Source organism: Chrysemys picta, chromosome 1 (genome assembly GCF_011386835.1).
Source record: "Chrysemys picta bellii isolate R12L10 chromosome 1, ASM1138683v2, whole genome shotgun sequence".
Lineage (NCBI taxonomy): Eukaryota > Metazoa > Chordata > Testudines > Emydidae > Chrysemys > Chrysemys picta.
Window position 1 is genome coordinate 119,951,252 of NC_088791.1, and position 24,902 is coordinate 119,976,153.

The 24,902-nt window shown below is 40.7% G+C and overlaps 1 protein-coding gene and 1 non-coding gene across 40 annotated transcripts in view; both read left to right on the forward strand.

The window, feature by feature from the left end:
• The window catches only part of SOX5 (SRY-box transcription factor 5), an 807,001-nt gene that overhangs the window by 590,005 nt on the left and 192,094 nt on the right, over nt 1-24,902 (forward strand). The gene's annotated exons all lie outside the window — the stretch shown is intronic.
• On the forward strand, nt 10,314-10,429 carry LOC112059276 (small nucleolar RNA SNORA5). Its single transcript, XR_002888538.1, has one exon. It is a non-coding gene; the product is annotated as a small nucleolar RNA SNORA5 (small nucleolar RNA).

Sequence of the window (24,902 nt, forward strand, 5' to 3'; positions counted from 1 at the left end):
CTAAATAAACTCTTGTTATATAGTGTAGAGTAGAAAATTATGTGTCACTAATTATGTTAATTGAAAAGTCACAAATAAATCCCACATTAGGTGTTGGTATCCTTTCTGTTTATACAAACACTTGCTTAATATACTCTATCCATGGTCATCTGCTTAAGATTTCTTGGTATTCCAGCATTCTCCCTCTCCCCATCAAGGACAGATAATATTGAAAGCAAAAGGCCTGCCACTGGCTTTAATGAGCTTTGAATCAGGTCTTAGAGGAATGCCCCCAAAACCCTGCAGGGACGTCACTTGGGGTTGTGATCTCACTCTGTATAAAACCCACTTTGTATAAAAACAGAATTTCCCTATGTACTTTAACTGGCCCTAATTAAGTGTTCTTTTTTGTTTGTTTGTTTCAGCTTGTAGCATAGCCTTGCTTTACAAAACACTCTATGGTGCAGTGTTGGTTTTTTAGTTGTCAATATTAGAACATACAGTTCAATAAAGCAAAGCTATATATATCACACTTAATGGGTTAGAATTTTTAAAATGTATTAAAAACAATATGTGACTGTAGAGCCTCAAAACTGTCTCTTTGCAGTGGGATTGCTATTTCCCCCCTTGTTTTTATCATCTGAAATACTTTCTTTTTTTTTTTTTAATGATGGATAGAGAGGAATGGCTCAAAGGCCTAGAAACTAGGAGAAACAAGTTACAAAAGTACAGCAGATACACTGATTAATAAGAATGAGTCCCCAAAATTCAGAAGGACTTTGAGTGGATTGGAACCAGGGGACAAGTAGACCATATAGGGAAATAGAAAACATACTATGGAAGTCCTGCATCTTCTTTTTTTTCTCCTTTCTCCCAGGTAGAAGCTGGTGCCGTAGTTTTTAACAATCAGCCCTTCTGTGTATGTGTGTTTTCCTTCCTTCCATGTTGTTTCATAGTTATCTGTTAGTAACAGCAGTATTATTACACACAGATTAGAAGACAGGCGGCTTTTAGGCTCCCTGACAGTTGGCCAGAGCAGAGATTAGAGATAAAACTTAATCCCATGAGGTAATAGCAAAAAAAGAGTACAAAGACATGAGATGAGCCGATAATGGTTTGTTTAGGTAAGAAGGCTTCGCTTCGCATGGTGATTGGCTCTTTCTCTGTAGTGCACTGAATGATAGTTTCCCAAATCCTTTCTGAGGTTTCTAACGGTTAGCAGTGGTCTGGAGAGAGGACTAGGGGGGAAAAATGGCAACCAGCAGTGGTAAAAATAATAAAATCTTTATAACCATAAATGGAAGTTGCTGGACCATGGGGGAGATGAGGGATGTTTTCTTCCATAACTGCAGGGCTGCTAGTCAGTTAGCATTTGAATTGAGGGAGATTAAAACAATTCCCAGCGAAGGCTGATAATATCTGTGTGCGTGTGTACATTTCTTGTAAAAGAACAATAGCTTAAAATGTGAATTTAGAATGTAAGATTAATGTGACAGAGCTGTCTGGTTAAATATGCAACATTAAAGAAAAATTAAAGGCAAGATAATCTAAAGGGTGAAGTTATATCTGTGTGAGTGTATGCATGTTTGTTCCATCATGGTTTTTTGAGTCTGAATTGATTTGCATTGAAAGGAAGAGTGGTTGCAAAAACTTCCTTGAAATTCCCATATTTAGGAATGCTCTTCAATCAGCAAAATGTGACAAATAAAATTCAGATAAACCATCTTTTTACAATCAAGTTATTGGGGAATATTCAACAGAAGGTTAGGAGCATGATTACTTCAATACAGCCCTCTCATTTTACAACTAACACAGATAAGTTTGTGTTTGAAACAGACGTTGTCTAACTGACCACTGACAATTTAGCACTTCTCTGCAGTGTCAGAATTGCAAAGAGGTGGAAACTCACCTGGCTTTTAAGCAATCACTTTTCAGTCTGGCTTTTAAGCAATCACTAATGAAACCTGTTCAACACAGCCCCTGGCGTATAATAAGGATATAGTCTTGGAATGACTGATTAAAAGACTAACGTTGTTGCACCTGCCTGAGAGCTGGCTGCCTGTAATGTCAGAATAAAACAGAACTGTAATAGGAATGTAGACTGAGTGTATTAAAGCACGTGTCCATCACACATGGGAAGGAAACAGTTTTTACTCTCAGACTTTGTTTGTTTTTAAGCTCTTACCCTTTTTTGGAAAACTTTTGAAAACTGCAGGAATAGTTTGAAAGCCAAAATGTACAGATATAAATGGTACATCTCCAGAATGGCCAGAAAGATTTGTTTCATTCAGGCACGTCTTTCTTTAATCTCACAATCCCTTTAGTTCCAGAGATATGGCAAGAATCCATTTCAGGTAGTCACAAAAATCCAACCCTGTTTTTGTCTGTCTGGACTGAATATCTAACAGTTAACTACACATTCACTTGGAACATTCCTCACATTAATTTGTTTGCTTACCTCAAATAGATTCTGGATATAACACAGGAAGGAGATTAACTGGTTAAGAATATGAACCAACCCAAAATTTCACCCTAAACTTAAACTACCTTTCAATTCAGTGCCGGTGTTGCTCTACAAATTGGTATCATGACTGCTCTGGTAGAGATGCACCCATGTTTTCAGGAAACAACATTTACCTCCAAATGTAGAAGTATAGATGTGTTTTATGTACTAGATAGCAACATGCCATAACCTTCTGATATTGTCGTGTCAAGCAATGCTGACTGAGAAACATGAGGTGAAATCCTGACCCTGTTGAAGTCAATGGGAGGTTTCCCATCGACTTAATGGTGCGAGGATTTTATCCATGGAAGTGTCACTTTAAGGGGCAGGATATTAGAGAGTGCCATATTGTAAGATGGATTCAGTTTCAGGCATTTCTGAGATCATTTCTAGTCTGGAAGGCTGATGACTAGAGCTGGTTGAAAATTTTGGAATTTCAAATTTTTCGTACAGTTAAAAGTGGCTTTTTTTCTTAAAACCTTTGCATAACATGTTACCATTTTCCAATCAGCTCTGGTCTGCTGATGATGCCATTCCTAATCCCTCTTCATTTCAACTCCTGTAAGCCTGCCAAGGTATCTTTGATTCAGGAACCTCTTGGTACCAACTGAGAGAGGACACAAGGAGTGCATAGGATTGTACAGGGATCCCAGAGATCAGATACAGACATAATAGTTCACCAGAAGGTGGCATGTAAGGTCTCTACTGAGAGCCAGTGCTCACTGATCATCATAATCATTATGAAATGTATGTACAGATAATACTTAAGGAGCTGTGTGTCTATATTGAAAATTAGGTTCTTAAGGTCTTGGAGTTAAGGCAGGTCACCAGACGGTGACATACCTCAGAAAGGTTCCTTTCAGGCAGGAGATAACAGACACTTATCTCCCTGTCTGGCTATTTGTGTATTTTATGCCTCACACTGTATGCGTATTTGTATAGTTAGCCAGGGACTAAGAAAGAGATTGCAAAATCTACAAGGTAAGAAATCTACAGGATGAAACAAACAGCAGGGTGTACCCCTGTTTATGAATAAAGACAATTGATTGTGCTGGTATATTTTGGGGGGGGCACAGTAACATGTGGAATTCTTCACCTTGGAGGCAACTGACAGCGTGCTTGTCATGAAAGGTGGGTCACAGCCAACTTGACTGAAAAGTGCTGCAAGGATTTTGGGTGAGCAGTACTCTACAAGATATGAGAGTATCTTGATAATTAAGTCCAGGCTCTAGAATGTGTGTTATGATTTAATTGATGTGTAACCATTTGTTGCCAGTACTTCTACTTGTTGAATAAACTTGGTTTCACTATAAACATACCTACGTGCTGTGTGTGTGAAGCAGAGCGGTGAACTGAGGTGGAACTGGTAAGCTGGGGTACACTGTGTCTTTGGAAGCAGTGAATCTGTGAGCATCCAGTGGACCTGGGGCTGGACATTCCAGGGAGTTACTCTTGAAGTTCAAGGATTGGGATGTGCCAGTAACTAAGCTGTAAAGTAACAGTGAAGCCTGCAAGGCCTAGCAAGGAGTGCTTGTGTTGCCTGTGGAGTTGGAGCTGACCCACAGCAGACGTAGACAAGACTTCCTCATGCTAGGGGCTGATGGTAGCAAGGTGCCACACAACCCTGGATATCCCCGGGGAGCATCACGATACCTTGTTTTTGTTTTGTTGTTTACCCTATAGGTCCCATCCCCATTCTCCTCCCTCTCTGAATTAAGTGAGACGTAAAAGGCAAGGTCCACTGAAGGGTGCTCTGCCAAGAAGGTCATTTGCATGAGCTCCTCCAGTCTCTCGTCTTGAATAACTCTGCAGCTACTGACTATGGAGCAGGACCCGGTCATCTTCAGATTCAATCAGCCCAGTGTAAAGCCAGGTTACACAACAGCAAGGGCAGTTGATACACTTACAGCTTTATATCATAGGACCACGCTAAAAAATTTGGCCCAAAGTTTTTTTTGGGATTTTTGTTTGTTTGTTTTTATTTTTTGGGGGGGGGGGGGGGGGGATGTCATTAGAACATTTAGAAAAGAGAAAGAAACTGAAGGAAATATTCCAGCCCCTCCACATGCCAATGGAAATGTCATGCTCCTGTCTCCTGTTCAGAGGTAATTCACATTTTGGGTAACAACTCACCATATAATTTGTTTCTAATGGAATTTCATGGTATGCATAGCAGGCAGATAATTGGCTTAGAAGTAAATTGATGGGAGGGTTTCTCTCTGGTCTCTCTTTATCATTCGCTGCTGCTATATGTCATTCAGAGTCCAACTCAATCAAGAGTCTATTACTGATAGCAGAATAATGTGGCTGCTATAAAGATCTTTTATGATGCAAAAGTGGGCAGTTGAATTGTGCACATTTCAAAAGGGAATGACATAAAAAAGAACAAAAGAAAGAAAGAACTTTCTCTAAATATGAGCTTTTGGACAGGAAGGTGCAGATAATTCCTGGAAAGACTCTTGCTGCAATAACTTTCTTCTTTAGAATCCTAAATTGAAATGGTGGAGTGTCTTGGACATTTTTATTTTTTCCTAGGAAAACATATTCAAAGAAAAGGCTGAGTGGGGCTGCCTTTCCAGTTAGTATGGTAAGGCTTCTTTTGGCATCTTGGAATTAGAATCCCAGATATTTCTCATGTTCTCTACACCTTCTCCTCTCATTCTTCATCTGCCCTTCTCATTTAGTCTGTTTAAGGCATGACAGAAGGTAATTACCTTATTACCCTGATGTCTAAATTGTGGTTGAAATTTTGACTTTTCCACATTTTCAATATACTCCTTTAATCACCACCTGTGTTACAAGAAATAGCTGTGTGGTTTATGCATGTGGGGTTTGTTTGTATGGAAAGGAAGAGAGGAACTAAAATATCTCAGAAGGATCAGAAATAATACTGGAATGTGGGGTTTTATGTCTCTGTCACTGAAACACTCCATTGTTCGTCTGGAAAAAATGGAAATATTGAACTCTTTAGACCAATGTTTCAGTTAAATTCCTACACCAGTTGTTGAAAGATGATGTGTTGTTGCCATTTTAATGTGCCTTTGTCTGGGTGCATGTCTGGATGCTCCCATGATTTCTCCTTCCCTTTTGCACCCTGTTTACTTAAACTCATCAGCCACCAGTTATGCTCACCTTAAGATTCTGTGGTGAAAGCAACTCTCCTTTCTCCTGAACTAGAGATTTAGATCTTGATAATGCTGTTCTAAGTGCTAGCAGGGAAAGCATGCATACACATACTTGGGCTGTGAATACTCCTAGTACCTACCAGTGTGGGTAATAAGAACCAAGACCAGAAAGTCAATTTAGATGTCTACACTGCAGCACAATCTGGTGCCATGAGTCTGCCAGTTGAAACTGACTGATTGAGTTGTATTGCCACTGTTAAAGAAGAAATGTAGATCACTCAAAACGTGAGTATTTTTTTTAAAGCAAATGAAACGCAATTGGGCAAATCCTTACTCACTTAAATGGCCTGTTCTCATAGGAGGCATCCAACTGACTTCACCGGCCCTGTTCCTGTTAATAAGGAGTGCACTACATGTGTGAGTAGAGCTGGGTGAAATTTTATGAATGTTTGAAATTTTGACATATTCCCCCCCCCCCCAACCATTCTTTTTCAAAGAACATTTTTGCCACCCGCTCTACATGTGAAGAAGGATCTACAAGCTAGGATCCAACCCGGAAAAATATGTTACCAGCCTTCACAAATGCCATTCCTCAGATTTCACATAACAATCGACCGATCTCAAAAAACCCTCAGAGGTTTGGATAAGCGTTCAAACATTTGGATGCTTTATCCTAATCATGTTGGTCTAGAAATGAGGTTAGAAATGCCACAAGAACAGGCTTTCCTCTAGGTAGATATCCTCTATGTCCCGTGTCTGGCACGATCAGAAGTGCCACAGGAATTGCCCTTTTTAAATATTTTCCAGTCCGGCCCAAAATTATGAAGTTCCAAGCCACTGGAAAATCAGTGACAATAAAAAGTTAACTGAGTGCTTTTGTATTTCAAAAAAAGGGTTTCTTTCTTATTTTACTTGAACTCCTTTTTCTATCTCGTAACTACAAAATATCCTGCATTAAATAAAATTAAAGCAGTGTTTGTGAGCAGGGAACAAATCTGTAGCCTGTATGCTTCATGAACTAGTGGTAGCTTCCTCATGTCAGTGTCACAGAGAACATTTCCATATTGTACATCTGTAAGAGTCAGACCATCCTTCTGATGGCAATGTTGTATAGGTAGCCAGCAGTGACTTCATTTTGAATCAACAATGCCCTTCACAGCACCATGCGTTTTGAGACATAGTCATCAGTGCTTCTCACACTGAAGCTACGTAGCTTTTTCAGGCTGCGTAGCATTGAAATAAAAGAGAAAATGTTGATGAGGTTTCTGGAAACAATTTTGCATTAATAGTTTGAAAAAGAGCATTACAGGAGATAAAAATTCAGGGGAACAGCTGAGTACCGGAGGATGGCTATCAAGTCCGTTTCTTATCTTATAATTGTACATATTTCTAAAAAAATAGATAGGGATGCGCAAAAGAAAATAATCCCCTGCAAGAAGCCTTAGTTTTAAAAGGGGTGGGTATACTTTTTTTCCAGTATTTGTCATGGTAATTTGTCTATGGGTTACAGCCAGGATCAGAAGTGTTAAAATAGCACAAGAATAGGTCTCCCTGTGTTAAAAGCTCATCCAGAAGCAAGAAGGATCCTTTGAATGTCTGTTCTAATGCGCTTTCATGAACAGTTTGAGACCCAAGTGATTCAGTGAGTTGGAATAAGGATCCATAATTCTAGTTAATAATCTGAACCTTCAAAGTTTTAAAGGTTTCCCTTTTCTAACAATATAATGTGTTCACTATGGCCGTTAGCTTTAGGGAGCACACAGTTTTGACACTGTTGACTCTTGGCTACTTTTTTTCATACACTGTTGTGTATTCTTGACAGAAACTTGGTTTAGCTTGCAATGGGAAAAAGAGAGTGAGAGAGACTGTGTGTGAGAGAGAGGTGCCTATATGAAATGCCCCAGAGAGAGAGAGAGAGGCAAGAATACTGAATGGCAACATTTAGGCATTGACTGTGACATTGTATTTACCTTTTTAATGGATGTATGTAATAAAGTGACATGTAAATGGAGCACAAGGGGAGATATGACACTATATCTGGAAAAGGATAAAACAGTCAGTTGAATACTGGGCTATTATAGCAGTTTGCAAACCTTGGATAAACTCAGTCAGCGGTTGTATAATTGGTTATTCAATCCCGACCCTTGTTCACAGCTCAAAGCCAGGAACACTGAGACCTGTTGCCAATTTGAGTGAATGCAGTGACTGTACTCGGCCGGGGCCTAACACTGGAGCCAGGCCTTTTCCTGTGGGCTGGTTTCCACCATGTCTGGGACTGGCGCAGTGACAGTAGCCCTTTTGTTGTGAAAGGCTGGCTGGTACTCCCCTCCTTTGCAAAATGTCTAACAGCTACACAAATATAAGAAAATAGGAAAAGGGACTTACTGTAGCTTTTCTCTTACTGAGTTAAAACATGGAGGTTTTGAAAGGGAGGTGAGGTCCCACTAATAAGGGAAGCTAGAGCATGATGTGAAAAGTTTTATGGCTAGATAAGGAAAGCGCCGTGATGTCCCAGTGCATAACACAAGCTGCATGGTGAGATCTAGACTGTCTTGGAGATATGAAACACAAATTGTATTTTCAGGACAAGACATTGTTTTAGTATGTCCTCCTTCCCCTTTTGAAAATTCTCATAAGACTGTGAAAAGGAATCTAAATAAATGTTTAAAGAGCTCTAATGAGCGCTCTAGAAGTTGTCTCTCAGCCTAAGGAGATGGCATTTTATAAGCCAGCTGTGGACCCATTTCATGTCACAGGTACCTCAGCTCTCCTCCCCCCCACCCACCCCTCATGGACATAATTTCCCAATAGATACAGGGCGATATTTACTGAGTGTCCTGACTCAGAGACCAGCTGTTTTTCTTCTAGTAAAATGGTTGATAGAACTAAATGAGAAAGAGTTTTTAATTGTGGTTGATAGTATGACTATTCAGTGATATTCAAAAGATCAGACTTGATGATCTAATAGTCCCTTCTGACCTTAAGCTGTATCAATGAATCTACAGTGTGCTATTCTTTTCTTTTAAAAATAGCTCTTAGCACGTTTCTAGTGTTCAATAGTTAGATCTTGCTCTGTCATAGGATGATGGTTTCCAACTTTAATTTAGTACACTTCCATTATTTTTGCCATTTCGTCATACCTAGAGAACATCACTTCAGAGAAAAAGCAGTTATTGTCACAGATTATGCACATCTTTGTAAATTATCAAATAAGATAAAGGCAACAGTTGAAAAATCACAAAGGCAGGAGCTTTGGAGAGGGGGGTAATCTCTTTGCCATCCTGATTTACCCTAGTGCAGAAAAAATAATACAGAGTGGCTTGATTTAATGAAAGACTGCAATTCAATCAAGAGGTTCTGCTGAGGTCATATAATATAAATGGTTACAGCACCTCTTGACTGAGTTACAGCCTTGATAACTCAGTACTTTGTTGTTATTTATGAGGGTAACTTTTCAAAGCAATCTGCATATCTCCCACTAAAACCTGCTTTGAAAATGTTATTCCATGATGTCATTGAAAAGGATTTTTTCCCCTTTGGTTAGGGGGGAAAAAACAGCTAAATGCAGGGTGGGGGTGGGAGGAGGAGGGAAGGAATGCATTGTTTTAGAATAGAAAATTAATCACTTGGAAATGGATTGCTTATTGTGAAGCAAATGCAGAGTATTGAACTTGTGATACATGAGAAGATCTACAGAAACTCTAGCAGAAGCCTTTAATGGAAAATCCACCCTGCCATCTCATTATAAGTAGAACCCTGGGAGCCAAGTATTCCAAGTAGAGAGAAGGTAGCATTATGAGAAAAAAAATTATAATAATCAGTGTTAATGTAGCTGAGCCTTAATCAGAGTACTGATTTATATTAGAAGTAAGTATCATGTTATCATAGAGACTCTTAAAATTTAGGTGTGGATTATAAACAGTTTGAATGTTTATCTGAGCAGGACATGACATAACTTCCTCTTGGTGAAACTCAATGCTTAGTGGTCAGAGCTGCTTGGAGTCCATGGAAGCCTGCTCTCGTTAATTTTAGAAATTACCACTCAACATATATCTCATAATTTTAATCCCCCAAATATTCTGGTTCGGATTACAATACAATATTGTATGCAGGGATAATGCACTGATGACTCCCTTAGGTTAGTGTTTCCAGTTTAGTGAATTTTTGGTATCCAACTAGAGAGCCTACAGCAGGTGTAGAAGAATGAATGCTTGAGATGCCTCATTAATTTAATGTAGCTAAGAGGCTATTGGTTTTAAAGGATTTTGTAATAGCCTCATCGTGAACTACCCAAACGTAATTCATATAGGATACAGGACATCTTTTATTCCTCTTTTTTTCCCTTTCTCCAAGCTATGAAAGCTCACTGAGTTCCCAGGTCATTGGTTGTAGGTGCCTTTCTGTGTCACAACAAACAAAAAATCTGAAATATTTGGCACTTTGGCACTGCATATAACTGTCACTCTTGTGGCTTCTCTCCCTTCCTCTAAGAGAAAGATGGATGGGAGAGGAGAATAAGGGGGGAAACGGTAACACACTTTATGTCTAAGCATAAACCACAAATGACACATGATCTACAGTCTCTCCAATCCCCAAAGTCTTGGTAAACCAAGTGTTCTACTTCTAGCTAATGCTTTAACACCAAACCTTTCGGAAAATGTTGCTTCCAATACTGACCCATGTGATTTTAGTGGTTGGAGAACTCATATTGCCAAATTTAGAACACACTCTAAGATAATGTGTTCTAGATTTACCACAGAACTTGAAACTGTTGGGGCTCAGTTTCAGTTAAGATCTGGGAAAACTTGAGTTCTGGACTGCTGCATCATCTTTCTTTATTTCATTTCCTTGGCTGACCTAGAAGCATGCCAAGAATTTCTTTCAGATAAGAAACTTTATTATTTCACAGTACAAGTTTCCAGGTGGTTGAAAACACACATTTGTTACTTTTCCCCTGAGAAACAATAGTTTAAGTGAAGGAGATTCCCCAACGAAAAAAATAAAATTCTAGCAGTTTGGTGAAACACAAGGTGATTCTTCCATTTTCCATTTGTTCTCTAGCCACCCTCTGATCATAGTAGGAGTAGTCCTCTTGGGGAAATGTTTTCCCCCCTACCTCATCTCCTGATTTTTGGTCTGATTTTTACTTATCTTTTTGGATTGGGTAGTGGCTTTTGAAAAGTGTACAGACTTTTAGTATCTCACAAATGCTTAATTTCACTGGGACTTAGCAGATCCAGGTTCAGTTCTCAGCTCTACCACAGCCTTCTTGTCTGACCTAAGGTCATGCAATCCCTCTGTGCCTCAGTTTCCCCATCTATAACGAGGGAAAACTAATACTTCCCCACTTCACAGGGGTATTGTGAGGACAAATACATTCATGTTTGTGAGGCACCCACGTACAGTGATGACTGCCATAGAAAAATCAATACAATAAATAATAAATGAAAGATGCTTCACTGTGGCGGGGAGTAAAGGGTGAACACTGAGGGGCCCATGTGTTTGTGGCAAAAAGGAGGATGCCTTATTATTCTCCCTGTGCCTATGAGGGAAGAATAGATTAAGTTTGGAGTTTACAAAGATATTGCTATTGTCCTGCCATTCCCCTGAAGCTGAAGGAGGGAATGCAGTCAGTGATACTACTGTTGTATTTTAGACTGTTGGCTGTGGGGTATAAACTGGAACCTGCCAGTGATCCCAGAAAACTGTAAGTGATGGAAAGACATGGTTTTTGTTAGCAGGGTTCAGCTTCCAGTGTAGACGATGTCTTATTCTATCTTGATCACCCATTCCATGACTTTTACTTTTTTGAATGATCTGGGCCTTAGTCTGATCCAAGTCGCATGGAAATGTTCCGCCTGACTTTAATGGGAATTAGATGAGACCCTCTGATTCCAAAATCCTACTCTGTAAACATTTTGGACTCAAGAAACAATAAGAAAGGGAAGCTGGATGAAAGTTTCCTAAAGACATGCAGTGCTCTGTGAAAGCTGGGAAGGAAATCCTCCACTTTACACCAGGCTTATTTTAAAGCTCTCACGTGTCTAGCAGGGGAGAAGGAGGGAGTGTCTAGTCTTTTGGTATTGTATTATTTAATGCCTCTATGCATACAACCAAGAGGCTCTAGGTTTAGTCCAGCGGTTAGATCATAGGAGAAAAAAGAAACCAACATACAATAATTCTTTCTTTCTCTTCTCTTCATCTCTGTAATCATTACATTTGACGTGGTATTTAACCATCTCTTTTTCTCATTTATGTGGCTTCTTTTCCTCCTGAGTACATTGGAAAATGTGGGGAGGGAGGGGAACAGGTCAGGCAGGGCATGCTTGTGTGGTTTTTCCAGTTGCAACTCTTAAGACTTTGCTGAGAGCTGTGGTAATCAAAGTGGTTATATGATATAGAAATGTATGCTGTTGGCTTTCAAGGTATAGATTGCTTTCATTTATGCCATAGCATCCCTCCCAGGATTAAGTCATTTGTTGTCTTGGCATTCCCTTAAAGCTTGTTCACAAAGGAGAACTTTCTGAATAATGGGCCTCTTATCCCATTCAGCCTTTCTGATCTATTAAATTCCTCATAACACCATTCCACAATTACTCCATACCGCTGCCACCTCCCCCGGACCTCCTGTTCTCAGGCAATCTGGGAATTTGTCCTTGTCATTTGCCAAACATCTCAGGCGTCTTGAATCCTTTCCCCCTGCCTCCATTTGATATTGACTCTGCCCCTTTCTGTGCATGGTGTTTGTATATATAGTACATCACTCTCTTTCACACATGCATGCTGTACAAACATTTAATATGTGTGTGTATACACAGCTCTCCATCTATTTTCTCTTTATATAGAGATACTGGTTTAAAAGTTCTATCTATAGAACTTGAACACCAGTTTCCTCATAAAATTCACAAATACATGGGAATCTTTGGATGATCTTTCAAAAGTAGATACTACTAAGATCTCTTACTATATATAGATGAAAATCTGTATATAAACACCCAAATTATCTACACAGTACGCGTGTGAAAGACATGTATTGTATATGAAGGGAGGAAGGTAAGTAACAAAAAGTTATGAGGTGTGATTTCAACGTTAGAGCATCCATTGGCTGTTTACTAAAACTGTATGAAATGTGAAAAGTCCCAGAAACTGGTCTGGTTTGAGGTTTCACTACAGACACAAACTCAGACAAAGATCATCAAACAATGTACTTTTGTTTGAGAACCTTAAAGGCAAATCTGGGCTCAGTTTCCAGGGCCTGAGTAGATTTATCTCATATCAAATCTCTGAGAGATTCCCTGTTCTGGGAGGTTTCAGTGTTAAAACAGATGAAATATGCTGGCATTGGTCAAGTTTCACTTAGAAATTCGGAGTTCTATTTGAACCCAAAAGTCAGGAAGCAAATCCCACCTAGATAGAGACTGAAGAAAATGTTCACAGGATAATAAAATTGCAGAGTTTTGCACTCACCTACTGTTTGGTCCAACATTTTCTTCATCAGCATAGTTGGCCATTACTGGAAGTAGTTGTCCCACTGAACAAGAGCTGCTGCTGAAACAAATTTCTCATTAATGACTTATATCTTACAGGATCAGTTTCCTCAATCTAGGTCCAGTTCCTCTGAAGGTTCTATCTCCTGCATTCGCAGGCCTCCCACTATTGACCACTAGCTTCGTTGTTCCAGTGGAATCTTGCTGATGTGGGAGGTTATAGCCACAGAGGGAAGACAGATCCAATCCCATCAAAGGCTTTGAGTATGAGGGCAGAGACCTTGAACTGGATTCTGTGCTCAGTGGGGAGACAGTGCAGAGACCGGAGACCAGTGCAGGCGATCCTGTTCTCTCACCTGCCCTCCCAACCACTTCACAGAGATGTTGAACAACACAGGATGAAGCGGAGAGATGACAAATCCTGTGAGACTCTACAGGGGAAGGCTATGGAAGTGGACAATCAGTTGGTTTCATCTGTGAGGAAGGACCTGAGCCATTTCAGGGTGTTTCCATTCTGCCGGGAGCTTCTTGTAGTCAGGTCAGGGGTATTTAATGATAAATGATATCAAATGCCCCAGCGAGATCCCTCAGGATGAGTATACTGCACTTTCCTTGTCTATGGACAGGAGCTGATAAGCCACCAGCATAGGTGCTGGAAATAGGGGTGCTGCTGCACCCCCTGGCTTGAAATGGTTTCCATTATATAGAAGGTTTACAGTTTGGTTCAATGTCTTTCAGCACTCCTCACTATGCAAATTGTTCCAGCACCTATGGCCACCAGAGCAGCTTGTACTTTCTCTGTACTGTGCCTTAGCCTGTGGCTTCACAGAAGGGAGCATTGTCCAAGATACTGGCAGCTGACAGAGTTGTCATTTGAGGGTTGTTGGCTTTTTTTTTTTTTTGGCTAGTTTCTTAATTAGCTTACTTAAATACTGGGTGATATTGACAAGATCGGTAATATTGAGTGGTGGTGGTTTCTTCTTTTGAAGTGGGTGGTAGCTTCACTTCATCAAAGGAGGTGTTGACAGTCTTTGTGTCCCAGGTATTCTCTGCTCTCTTTTACCATCTGGGCAGGGCTGGGAGAGAGCCACAGGGTGTAGCCCGTGATTGCCATCAATACTCCCATACCTGCTTTTTAAGTGAATGGCCCTAATTTTTGGAAGAATGGTGTTCTGTTCCTGTCCTGTGCTTGGTTTATTCTTCTTGGTAGCCCACAAGGCCATCCCAGATGCAGGTAAATTAATTCTCTGTAGAATTAGGTAATGCCTTGCAGTGGGAGGTATCATGTTCTGGGGTTGAGTGGAGGTAGTCTGAGTTCACAAAACCATTAATGCTCCAGAAAAAAATTAAGGGCATGATTATACTGCCTCTTTGGCAGAGGAGAAATAAGACTTCTGCCTCCTTCATAGCAGTGACACTGCTTTGTAGAAATCTCTGGTGCCTGCGTTTCTATCGTATTGTATTTTCCACCAATACAACTTGAGTGTTGCTCCTTGCTTTTTCTCTTGCATGTTTACCTAGACTGGTTGGGTGATCTGTATGTGCAGCGATGTGGGAGGGGGTAATTCAATGGTGGCGTCTATAATAGTAGTCAGGGAGTAGCTGTAGTGCTTTGCTGACTTCTACTCCTTGGCCTCTTTATTGGGTAGTGTTTGCATCCTTCTTTTTCTGTTTTTTCCATCTTCCCTCTTTCTCTTGTTCTTGGTCTCCCTGTTCTTTAGTTCTGTCTTTCCCCTTCTCTTTCTCTTTCTCTCTTGGTCTCTCCTTTTTCCTTGTGCAGAACTGTTACATTAAAGAACCACAGATAATAGACTTATGTTGGTTTCTCTTCACTTGTTTGGGGATGACTTGTCATAACTGCTATGTGGCTGCACCACTCGTGCATCCTGATGTCATTTCCAAACTCACGAAGATAAATGTTATATCAAAAGGAAACCCAGTGTATTTCCTCTCCCTATTTAAACCGAAAATAACACAGTCCAAAAAAATCTATGAATGGTGACAAGTGAGAACAAACAGAACAAGGCAGATGGAATGCTGTACTTTGGTGGAGAAGCCTGTGTGAAAATCTTGGAAGATTATTCTAAGCAAATCCAAAGATGACATTTGCTTTAATAATTTTCTATTTAATTTGACATAATGATTTCATGCAAATATCATTTACATTACAACTACCATCCTGATTTACTGTGAAACTACCTGCACTTGAGAAGTTCTGATTTATAGTATAAATCTTGTCTTTTTTTTATTGTTCATATCTTTTCTGGCATCTGGCAAACAGATATTGAGATTTTCTTTTCACATATGTTGCGCAAGAGGAGTTCAGGATGTGTAGTTGTTTAGCATCAGGCATATGTGCTTTAATTCTCACTTCCAGTGGTAAAACAGTCTGTCATATTTTTAAAGAGACTAGAAATCTTAGTCTAATGTGTATTTTCTTGATATTTTTTTTGCTTTCTGTTCTTTATTTTTTTCATCCTTCTTATTGTTTGTATTATTTTGTTCACATCTCCAAAAATATATTTTTTGAGTATTTCAGTAATATCAGTAGGCTCTGCTTCCAGTACAGTGAGTATATAATCCACTCTTCTTTTCAGCATACAGCCCCTTTCACAACATTATTATGACAATTAAAAATTTAAATGTATAGGGCCGTATCCTCAGCTGGTATAAATTGGCATAGCTCAGTTTGGCCATAACATTCTATATCAGTCATTTCTAGAATATTCAGTTAAATTTTTGATACCATGTGTTTTGAGTGAGGGACCATATTTGCATGTGCAGGTGACTTGCTCTATTTGTACGTGGAATTACCTGGTTTGCATGTTCAATTACCTGTTTTGCTCATGCAATTATATGGTTTTGCCTACACAATGAATGGGTTTTCATTTGATGGAGCTTACTGTCTGTGCAGAGTTTTGACATTTAGGCCCTTAATTAGCAAATATATATGTTTGGCAAAAGGGGATCCTGAAGCATTTGTCCCCTGGTGGATAACGTGTTTTGATGCATTATTTAAGATCTTGTTTGCCATAAACAATACAGTTTTTAAATGTGTTCATTCCACGTTCACTTTAGGGAGCTATAGTTTGTACTTCCGGTTTTATGTCTGCCATTGTTCTCTGAAGAGACACACATGGGTGAAATGTTAAGATTAGTAAAGAAAAATAGTGTTAACCTTAACAGAGAGTCTGTCGTATTTATTGTCTAACCTTGCAACTCTCTTTCAAAACAAATACTCTTAAAAATCTCTTTCTCTCTCCCCCGCTTCCACATACTCTCTCTTTCACTCCTCACAATGCAACTAATGGCTAGATCTTGATTCAGCCCTCCCCACCCACACTTGCTGACATCATAAATTATCCAGATCTAAATGGACAACCTTCATTAACTGTGCACTTTACAGAAAGCGCTAGCTCAGGAGCTATGTGCTCTCCCACTTTTATTAAAAGTTAAAATGCTCCTGGCTGCCATGGAAAGGGGAGGATGGGGGAGGCACAATGGAAGACAGTGCCGCAGAGCTAATAAATAAAAATAATAACTATTACCTTTGGCTGAGTGACCCGGGGAGAAGAGCACTGTCGAGCCATTTGTTGTTCCCTTTCACTTGTCAACAGCACTGGCTTAAAAGCCTTAGCCATTGTTCAGGGCCTAATAGCACCTGTTGGGATGATAGGAAGACAGCTGTCCCAAAAAAAAAAAAAAAAAAAAAAAAAAAAAGTGTGGGGCGGGGCAGAGGGGGAAGGAACCAGTGATTAGTCAAGTAACATGTACTTTGGTGCAGCTGCAGTGGGACATTTTGTGTCTTAAAGTAGGTGAAGCCTCCTTATCCCCCACCCGCTTTTTCCCAGTGCAATAGACTCCTCTTCCTTGAGCTTGCTGACAAGAGTGCATTGTGAACCAGAGCCAAAAACCTACAGGAATGTCAGATGAGGAACTGATCTTTGCATGTCATTCTCTGAGAACAGAGCTAGTTATAACAAAACAAAACAACCCTCAACAAGCGGAAGTTGTGCCTTTTTGACAAGAGTAGAGATTTATTGTTTTACTCTTTTTTTAATTGCGCTCTGTCTTTGACAGCTAAGACTTTTCTCTTCTCTTGTTCCCTGGTTTAGTGTCCATTTTAGAAAGATGTAGGAATTCTGGACACTAATAATCAATTGTCTCTCTCCTAGCCCTGAAATTTGTGTGTTAATATTGTAACAGTTTTCTGGGCAATGTGGTTAATGGGTAGAGCAGGGACTGGAAGTTAGGATATCTAGATTCTTGTCTGTAATCTACATGGATGCTTCTAGCTATGTGCCTCTGGGCAAGTCACTTATAATCGCTGTGCCTCATTTTTTCCTATCTTTAAAAAAGGAGATTACAGTACATATCTTTTTTTTAAGTGCTTTGAGATCTTCAGGGGAATGGTACTATAGTGCATATGTGCAAAGTGTTATGATGTCATTGATTATTATTTTAGTGGAATGGCTTCTATTTGAAAACATAGTGGAAATAAATGTTGAATATGGACTTTTTTTTAATTCTAGCAATAGTGCTAGATACATGTTTTATTATTATTTATACCATGTTCTCATTTTTTAAAAGATTGTTGAGATTTTAACTTACTGGTACCCTAAAAAGTATCCAGCAAGCGAATAAACAGCAGTAATAGAACCCTCAATATTTTTTTTAAATATTCAATATTAACATGCACACATATGTCCTAATGTATATTTTCTGTTCTGTACCAATCATTTTCTTAAGGTGTCAAAAATTAGCAGAGCAAAAGCATAGCTGTCTGTTAGTATTAAGTAGATATTATGAGCCCTTAATTAGAAAATTAGTATATTGGTGGTACTAATATGAAAATATTTCAAGGGAATTTATTTGCTTTAATCTAACTGAGATGGAAAAATAAAGCTGATGCGAGATTTAATGGTTTAAATTCCAGATGTTTCTGTTTTTATGTTGTTACTCTTGAAATAGTTTCTGGAAATATTAAAAATATCTCAGTGGCTTCTGAGTTATGATGCTGCTCAGTGACTTATTCTATCAGCTGTGTTTTGGGTAGATCACTCTTGAGAAATAAATTCCTTCTTTCACTTATAGCTGACTGGAATTAGAAAGGCATTAGAATGTTGCATGGCACAGAATTTTTCTTCTTCAGTCCATAGGGAAGACATTTTCCCCACATTCCACTCTTTTTCTCACACATGCTCCCATTTATGTAATTGTTGTATTGATCAGAAAGGAAAATGCTGGTCTTAAACTTTATATAGATGTATAATACTGAAAATTAGTTGTTTTGTGTTATTTATTTATATCGTTTTGTAGACCGAAATGGAGATTCATTTTATTAATTTAATTTTTTAAAATAAATATCTCTGAAGAATTATATACGTTGTTGGGATTAATAGGCAGGTAACATGCTTCCTCTTTATCTTTTAATGCCATTTAATATATTTTTGGGGGCACTTTAGTCTTTGTGTACAGTAGAGAGGTGTACCAGTAGAAATTCTGTTGACATAGAGCCAACCACAAAATAATATCAGTGGAGTACGTTCACACTCAGATGCTTATGTTGGTGCATTTTGCCCACACGGCATGAAGTGTATTGGCAAAAATCGTGTTGCACTGTAGGTAGGCATCCTAGTGTCTTTCATGCTGTCTTCAGGTATGCTGTCTTGTGGAAAATTGTTCCATTTGAGAACTTGCTGCTACTAACATGGACTCCTTCCTACATTGTAAGGACAGGGTATATGATCTTGCTGTGCGTTCAAGGACACGGCACTCAAAGAGATTCAACTAAGGATGACTGAACAGTGAAGGCAGAGGCTACACTGTTATAGCTGTTCTTCACAGAATAACCGCACTCAGTAAGAGTGGTGTTTTGGATGCCATACACTGAGCAATTGGACATGATCATCCTGCAAACATGGAATAGCCAGTAGTGACTCCAGAATTTTTGCTTGCAGATAGCTACAGTCCTAGAGCTGTGTATTGAATGCACTACTGTCCTGCAGCACAGGAACACCAAGATGGAACCTGCCCTTGTGGTGGAGAAACGAGTGGCAGTGGTCATGTGGAAGTTTGAAACACAGAGTGCTGTCAGGGAGTAGTCAATTTGGTGTTGGAAAACTTGGGGGGGTCTGCAAGGAGATAAAATGAGTTCTGTGAGGATAGGTCAAGTGCAGGAAATAATAGATGGATTCAAGAAGCAGGGCTTCCCTAACTGTGCTGGAGTGATAATTAGGACCCTTGTCCCCTAGCCTGTGATTATATAAACCAAAAGGGAGGAGTGGTCTTGGTGGTTAGGCAGGCCTTGGTCGATCATTGTGGGTGTTTTACTAACATAAATATTGTCTGGTCCAGAAAAGTCCATGACACCCAGATTTCTAGAAACGCTCAACTTATTGACAGTCTGAAAGCAGGGCCTTTGTGAAGCCATATACTAGGAAACTGCACAGATGCAAGGAAAGGTTTAACTGTTGCCTGAGTAGCTGCAGAATGAATGTGAAGTGTGCCTGTAGAAAACTGAAAGGCAAGTGGAGATGTCTTCTGACAAGGCTCAATCTCAGCAAGAAGAATATCCCAACATTTATTGCTGCACACTTAACGTTGCATAGGGTGAGACCCCTATCGCCAGTGGGGCTGAGTGGCCAGGCTGTCTGCTGAACTAAAACAACCTGAAAGTAAGTCGGTTAACAGTAGCACTGCCAGAACGCTTCAGGTGAGGTACTTTGACAGTGGTGATAGCCTGAAAATGTGATCGTTTGTATAGTCACTGGTGGTGTATTGTATTTGTACACTGCTTTCACCACTTTTTGGAATGAATTAAGATAATTTTAAGGAATATTTGATTGAATTGTGGGAGACTTGCATATGCATATATGTGAACAATAGTAAAATGACTGCTGGAGTATTTCTAGCTTGAACAGAAGCAATTGCTTCTATAGTATACAGGATAGCTGACTTTTTAAAATACTCGTTCAATGTTTTTATTGATCTATGGGACAATTTTTGGCTATGTGAAATACTTTCTAGCACTATGGGCAGCACTACAATGCCAGAAATCACAATAAAGATACCTCAATGTTCAGACATGTATTTTATCAACATGCCAGCCATCCAAAAAAAAAAAAAAAAAAAAGAGCTAGCAACTTACAGATGATTTTGCCTTTGCTAACTACAACCCATAACTATGTATGGAAAAACTGCAACAAGAAGCTGGATGTCAATGCATCACAGATGACAAGACTTACAATCAAAGCAGTTTTCTTTGTTCCCTGAGCTTTTGTCTACTGGAGTAGAGCGCAGTGGGAACTGACTCAAAAGGATTGTGGGGAGGTTGGTGGCTCAAGGAGCAGGGATGGAGAGGTGTGATCCTGCCAGAGAAGGGAGCTGTTTAAGAAGTCTGAAAGCCACCTGGGAACATATGTAGCTGAACAGTTTTCTGTGATGATCCTCCCAGTGGATCTGGTGTGGAGTAGGGTCATGCATACTATGGTGGGCTGATCAAAGTATCTCTGCCTTGGAGTTTCTGGGAAAATCTTAAATACTGTGTGTTAACAATCTTTTGTGAAATTGTGCCCACAGACCAAAAGCTGCGTGTAAAAATTAACAGACTATTTCATCCATAGTACCGTACATGCTACAGTGTGCACCTGGGTGCCTGCTGGCCCAGTCGTGTGTATATGTGCGCCATCCTGAATTTATTTATTTATTTTTATATTCAGTATCTCTCCCCCTGTGTCAGTTGTGCCCCATGCATGAGCTATGTATATCTTTGTGGATACATTTCACGATGGCCACATATCAGGGGACAGTGCTACCTTGACTGTAAGAGGAAATGTACGTTGTGTGGTCTTGAATTTCCAAACCTCAGTGCACTATATGTGTGTCTGTTTGTGATCTATGGTGTCTTGCAAAGCTGCATGTAATGCCTTAAAAGCTGCTCGGTTGTTAGAGAACCATATATGTGGGTGTGCAAATGCTGTATGTTCATGTAACCCCATGATAACAATTGCACAAAACTATTTATAGTTAATACTGCCTTGTTCACTTGTTATGAACGTTGTCTGGTGCTGCTATTGATACAGGTAAGGTCTGTGCAATTAAAATACTCTTTAAAAAAGAGATTTTTCTGCATGTATACCTTTGTCTATCATTTTGATGGAGGGAGGGAAGAAGATTAATTTATAACGTGGACTTTAGGTCTGAGTTTGTTTGCCTTCCAGTGTAAACTGGGAGAGCAGTGGGTTAATTTTGGTGCATTGAGAATACTTATGCAAGAATAGTTGCTGGAGAGTGTTGGTATAATGGTGTGCGGATGGACATGGGGTGGAGAAATGGTGGATAGATGGCAGAGTGTGTTTACAGATAGATTAGAAGGAAAGGCTATATGGGTTCACACCATGTTCTCCATCAGCTCTTTCCAGGCAATGCAAACATACAGGCACACATTGCCAAGAGTTAGGGTATATCAGCCTACATTATAGTCTTTAATGGGACTTAAATAATCACTTGCCTTTCCAGATTCTCCCTCTTCCAGGGATGACCTGTATCGGCATGAGGCATTCAGACTGTCTGGGGGTCCAGCCGGATGTTGGACACTGTTCTTTACTCCACCTTGTTGTCCACTTGCTGGCCAGTGCCAGACACGTCCCTCTCATCCACTGCTCCACAGGGGCTTCCTCCTCCTCTCCTGGACATGAATTGTTCACTGTGGTTACGGGGGAAATGATAGTTCCCCTGGTGAATATAGCAGCCAGATGGTTATAAAAGACACAGGTCATGTGGGTAGCTCCGGAACTCATTGTTCTCCTTCACCTTCTGCCTCAGCTCCTTTCCCTTTGCACAGCCCTGGGACTTCTCTTTGGAAGTTTTGAGTTTTGCCGTTTCCTTTGCCTAGTCACTGTAAATAGTCTTGTTCCTATGGGAGTGCTGCAGCTGAGCCTGCACACACTCCTCTCCCTACAGTGCAAGGGAATCGAGCATCTCCTCCTTGAACCAGGCAGCAGCACAGGACTGAGAGTGAGGAGCCATGCTGTCAGCAAATAATCAACAGGTAACAGCAACAGATATGGCTGTGAAGACCTTGCTGGGCATTTAAAAGTGAGGTGGGCTTCTAGTCATTGTGACCCCTGAACAATGGAGTTCAAAAGTGCTTCCAGACAGGTCACTCCTGAAGGGAATGTTACATTGTGGGATTGCACTTGGAGGGCTGCTTATGGGTTCAGGTACCCGTGCATTCACATTGCCACTATGCTGATAGAACTGTAATAGCTGGAGGTTTAGGTCATTCCAAAAAGAGGAATAAGTAAGTTGGAAAATGTGAAGAGTTTTGTCAGTAAGAGACAAAATTAAACGTGGATGCTGCACTCCAGGCTGTGCTGAAAATAATGAGTGTTAGTACAACTTTCTAGCATAAACTAGGCCTTAGAACTCAGTTCCTTTCTCACAATGAAACCTTTTTCATGAAAGAGGGATTTAGAACAAATATGTCAATGAAGCACAGTTAAAGCTCAAGTAAACCAAGAACAGGTATTATGTTATGCACGGTTAGCCCACAAGAAATTGGTTTACAAAGGTCGTTTTCTCTTCATTTACTTAGGTCCTTTATTTTTTTAATACTTTCAGAGAAGCTTAACATATACACATGCTCACATACACAAACGTGTGTGTGTATAGATACATACACAAATTGGACTGGTTTATAGAGCCTACTGCACTGGAGAGAATGTGGTTTTATTCCTGGCACTGTAGCTCCATTTGAGAATTACTGGATGCTGGCGTGAGTCTCCAGGTCTCATTGTTCCATCTGAGGGAGTCAGTCTTGAGAGTGTTTGGCACCAAGGGGGGAAAGGAGGGAGAGTTCTTGGGAATGAACATGAACTGAAGAGCCAGTATGCTGCTGTAACAATGGCTGGCACAGTTGGAGGGCCATTCACCATTGGGTATTGCCATAGGCATTGATGCGAAGCAGCATATGCAAGCAAAAGAGGCAAAGGTGAAAAAAGGAAAACAAAATGCTGTGTAAATATATTATGAAGGACATAATGACTGATAAACATACAACCAGGAAAAAAAATTGCTGTGAATTAATCTGTATTTCAGGTCAAAGGACTCTGTTCATCCACGTTCTTCTCTTTTGCCACTATTTATTTTACAATTTCTGTTATTCGTCCCATATTTTGTTCTCTTTCTCTTCCACTGCCCTAGCCATAATTCTCCATAACACTTAGCATTAATGGAGTGCTTTTAATCATTGAGAACCTTTGCAAGTATTAACTTCACAACACCCCTGTGAGTTAAGTACTATAATATCCTCGCTATTCTGTATGTGTATCACTGCTATCTACTAGATACAACCAGAACTAGTGTTCTAAAGGCTAGATTCACAATGGAACTTAGATGTCTAGAAAATCATTGGGATTCACAAAGCTTGAGTTAGGCTCCCTATACAATGAATGGGGAGAGATAGGCACTTCAGAACAAAGTTCACAAAAGCCAGGATGCCAGGTGGCTCTTCACCTAAGCTAGCCAGTGGGAGATGCTAAGCCCCACCCCTCTCACAGAGATAGGTACTTAAGTGTGGGCTGCAGGGATGCATGTCCCTCTGCTCTGGGATTCTCCGCTGCAGCCCCTCTCTTGGTGTTAGGTGCCTATGCTGTTTTTCCCAGAAGCCAGATGGAGAGGGTGCTCCCTCATAACTTAAATAACATAAATAATGAAAGAATCAGTAGGCCAAAGAGAAAGAGTGTGCAATGAGTCTGTAGCCTGATGGGTTGAGTACTCACTTGTAAAGTGGGGGACATTTCCAGCAGGGGAGCCGAAAAACGGGGGGACAAAGGGCCATGGCCCTCCCACTTTTTGCCACAGGCCCAGCTCCCTGCTCCTCCTCTTCCTCCCGGAAGCTGGAGCCCAGCCTGGGTAAGAGCAGCCCAGGGAGCCCAGGCAGCAGTGTGGAGCCACAGACCTTCCATCTGCCTGGGGTGGAAGGGCCCAAGAGCAGTCCCCAGCCCGTGTGTCCTCCCAGGCCCCTGGCCTAGGGCAGATGGAGGGTCCGCTTCCTGGGAGGCTCTTACCATGGCCCGGCTGCGGCTCTTCGGCCCCCGAGGCCCCGCCACCAGGCTGGAAGCTGGAGCCAGATTGGGGTCAGAGCCACGCACCCTCCACCTGCCCCAAGCTCCCCAACCTGGCTCCAGCCTGGCCGCGGGGAGGGGTCTTAGGAGGAAGAGTAAGGGCAGGGGTGGGGCCAAGGAGGGGGTGGGGCCTTGTGCCCCCCCATACACACTTTTAGGAAGAATCCTCCTGCCTCCAGTCCCCCTGCTCCAATGACTCATCTTAAATTATTTATTCATAGTGAAACAGCTTCAACAAGAGAGACTGAAGGAGCCCCACATCAGACTATCCCTTAGCCCCGTGATTAGGGCATGCTCACAAGAGGTCCCTGTTCAAATCCCTTCTCCCCCCTCAGATGGAGGAGGGATTTGAACCAGGTGAGTATCTTAATCACTGGGCTAAAACTTATGAGGGAGGTGGTCCTCCTTCTATCCATTTTGTGTAAGCTCACCTACAGGGGCCTCATCCAATAGTTGAGCTCTGAACATGTTTACTGGATCTGGACCACAGACAAGTTAGGTGGAGGAATGCCTGTCTTTGTGAATTGCTTTGGCTCAGGGATCTGGACACCTGGCATTGGACTGCTGTGTGCATGTGAGAGGTACAAAAATATAGGTTCTTAGAGTAGGTATAGTTTGACTTCTATATTTGCAGAGACAGCTCCAGTCAGGCAATGGGGCTACAGGTGGTGGGGCAAAT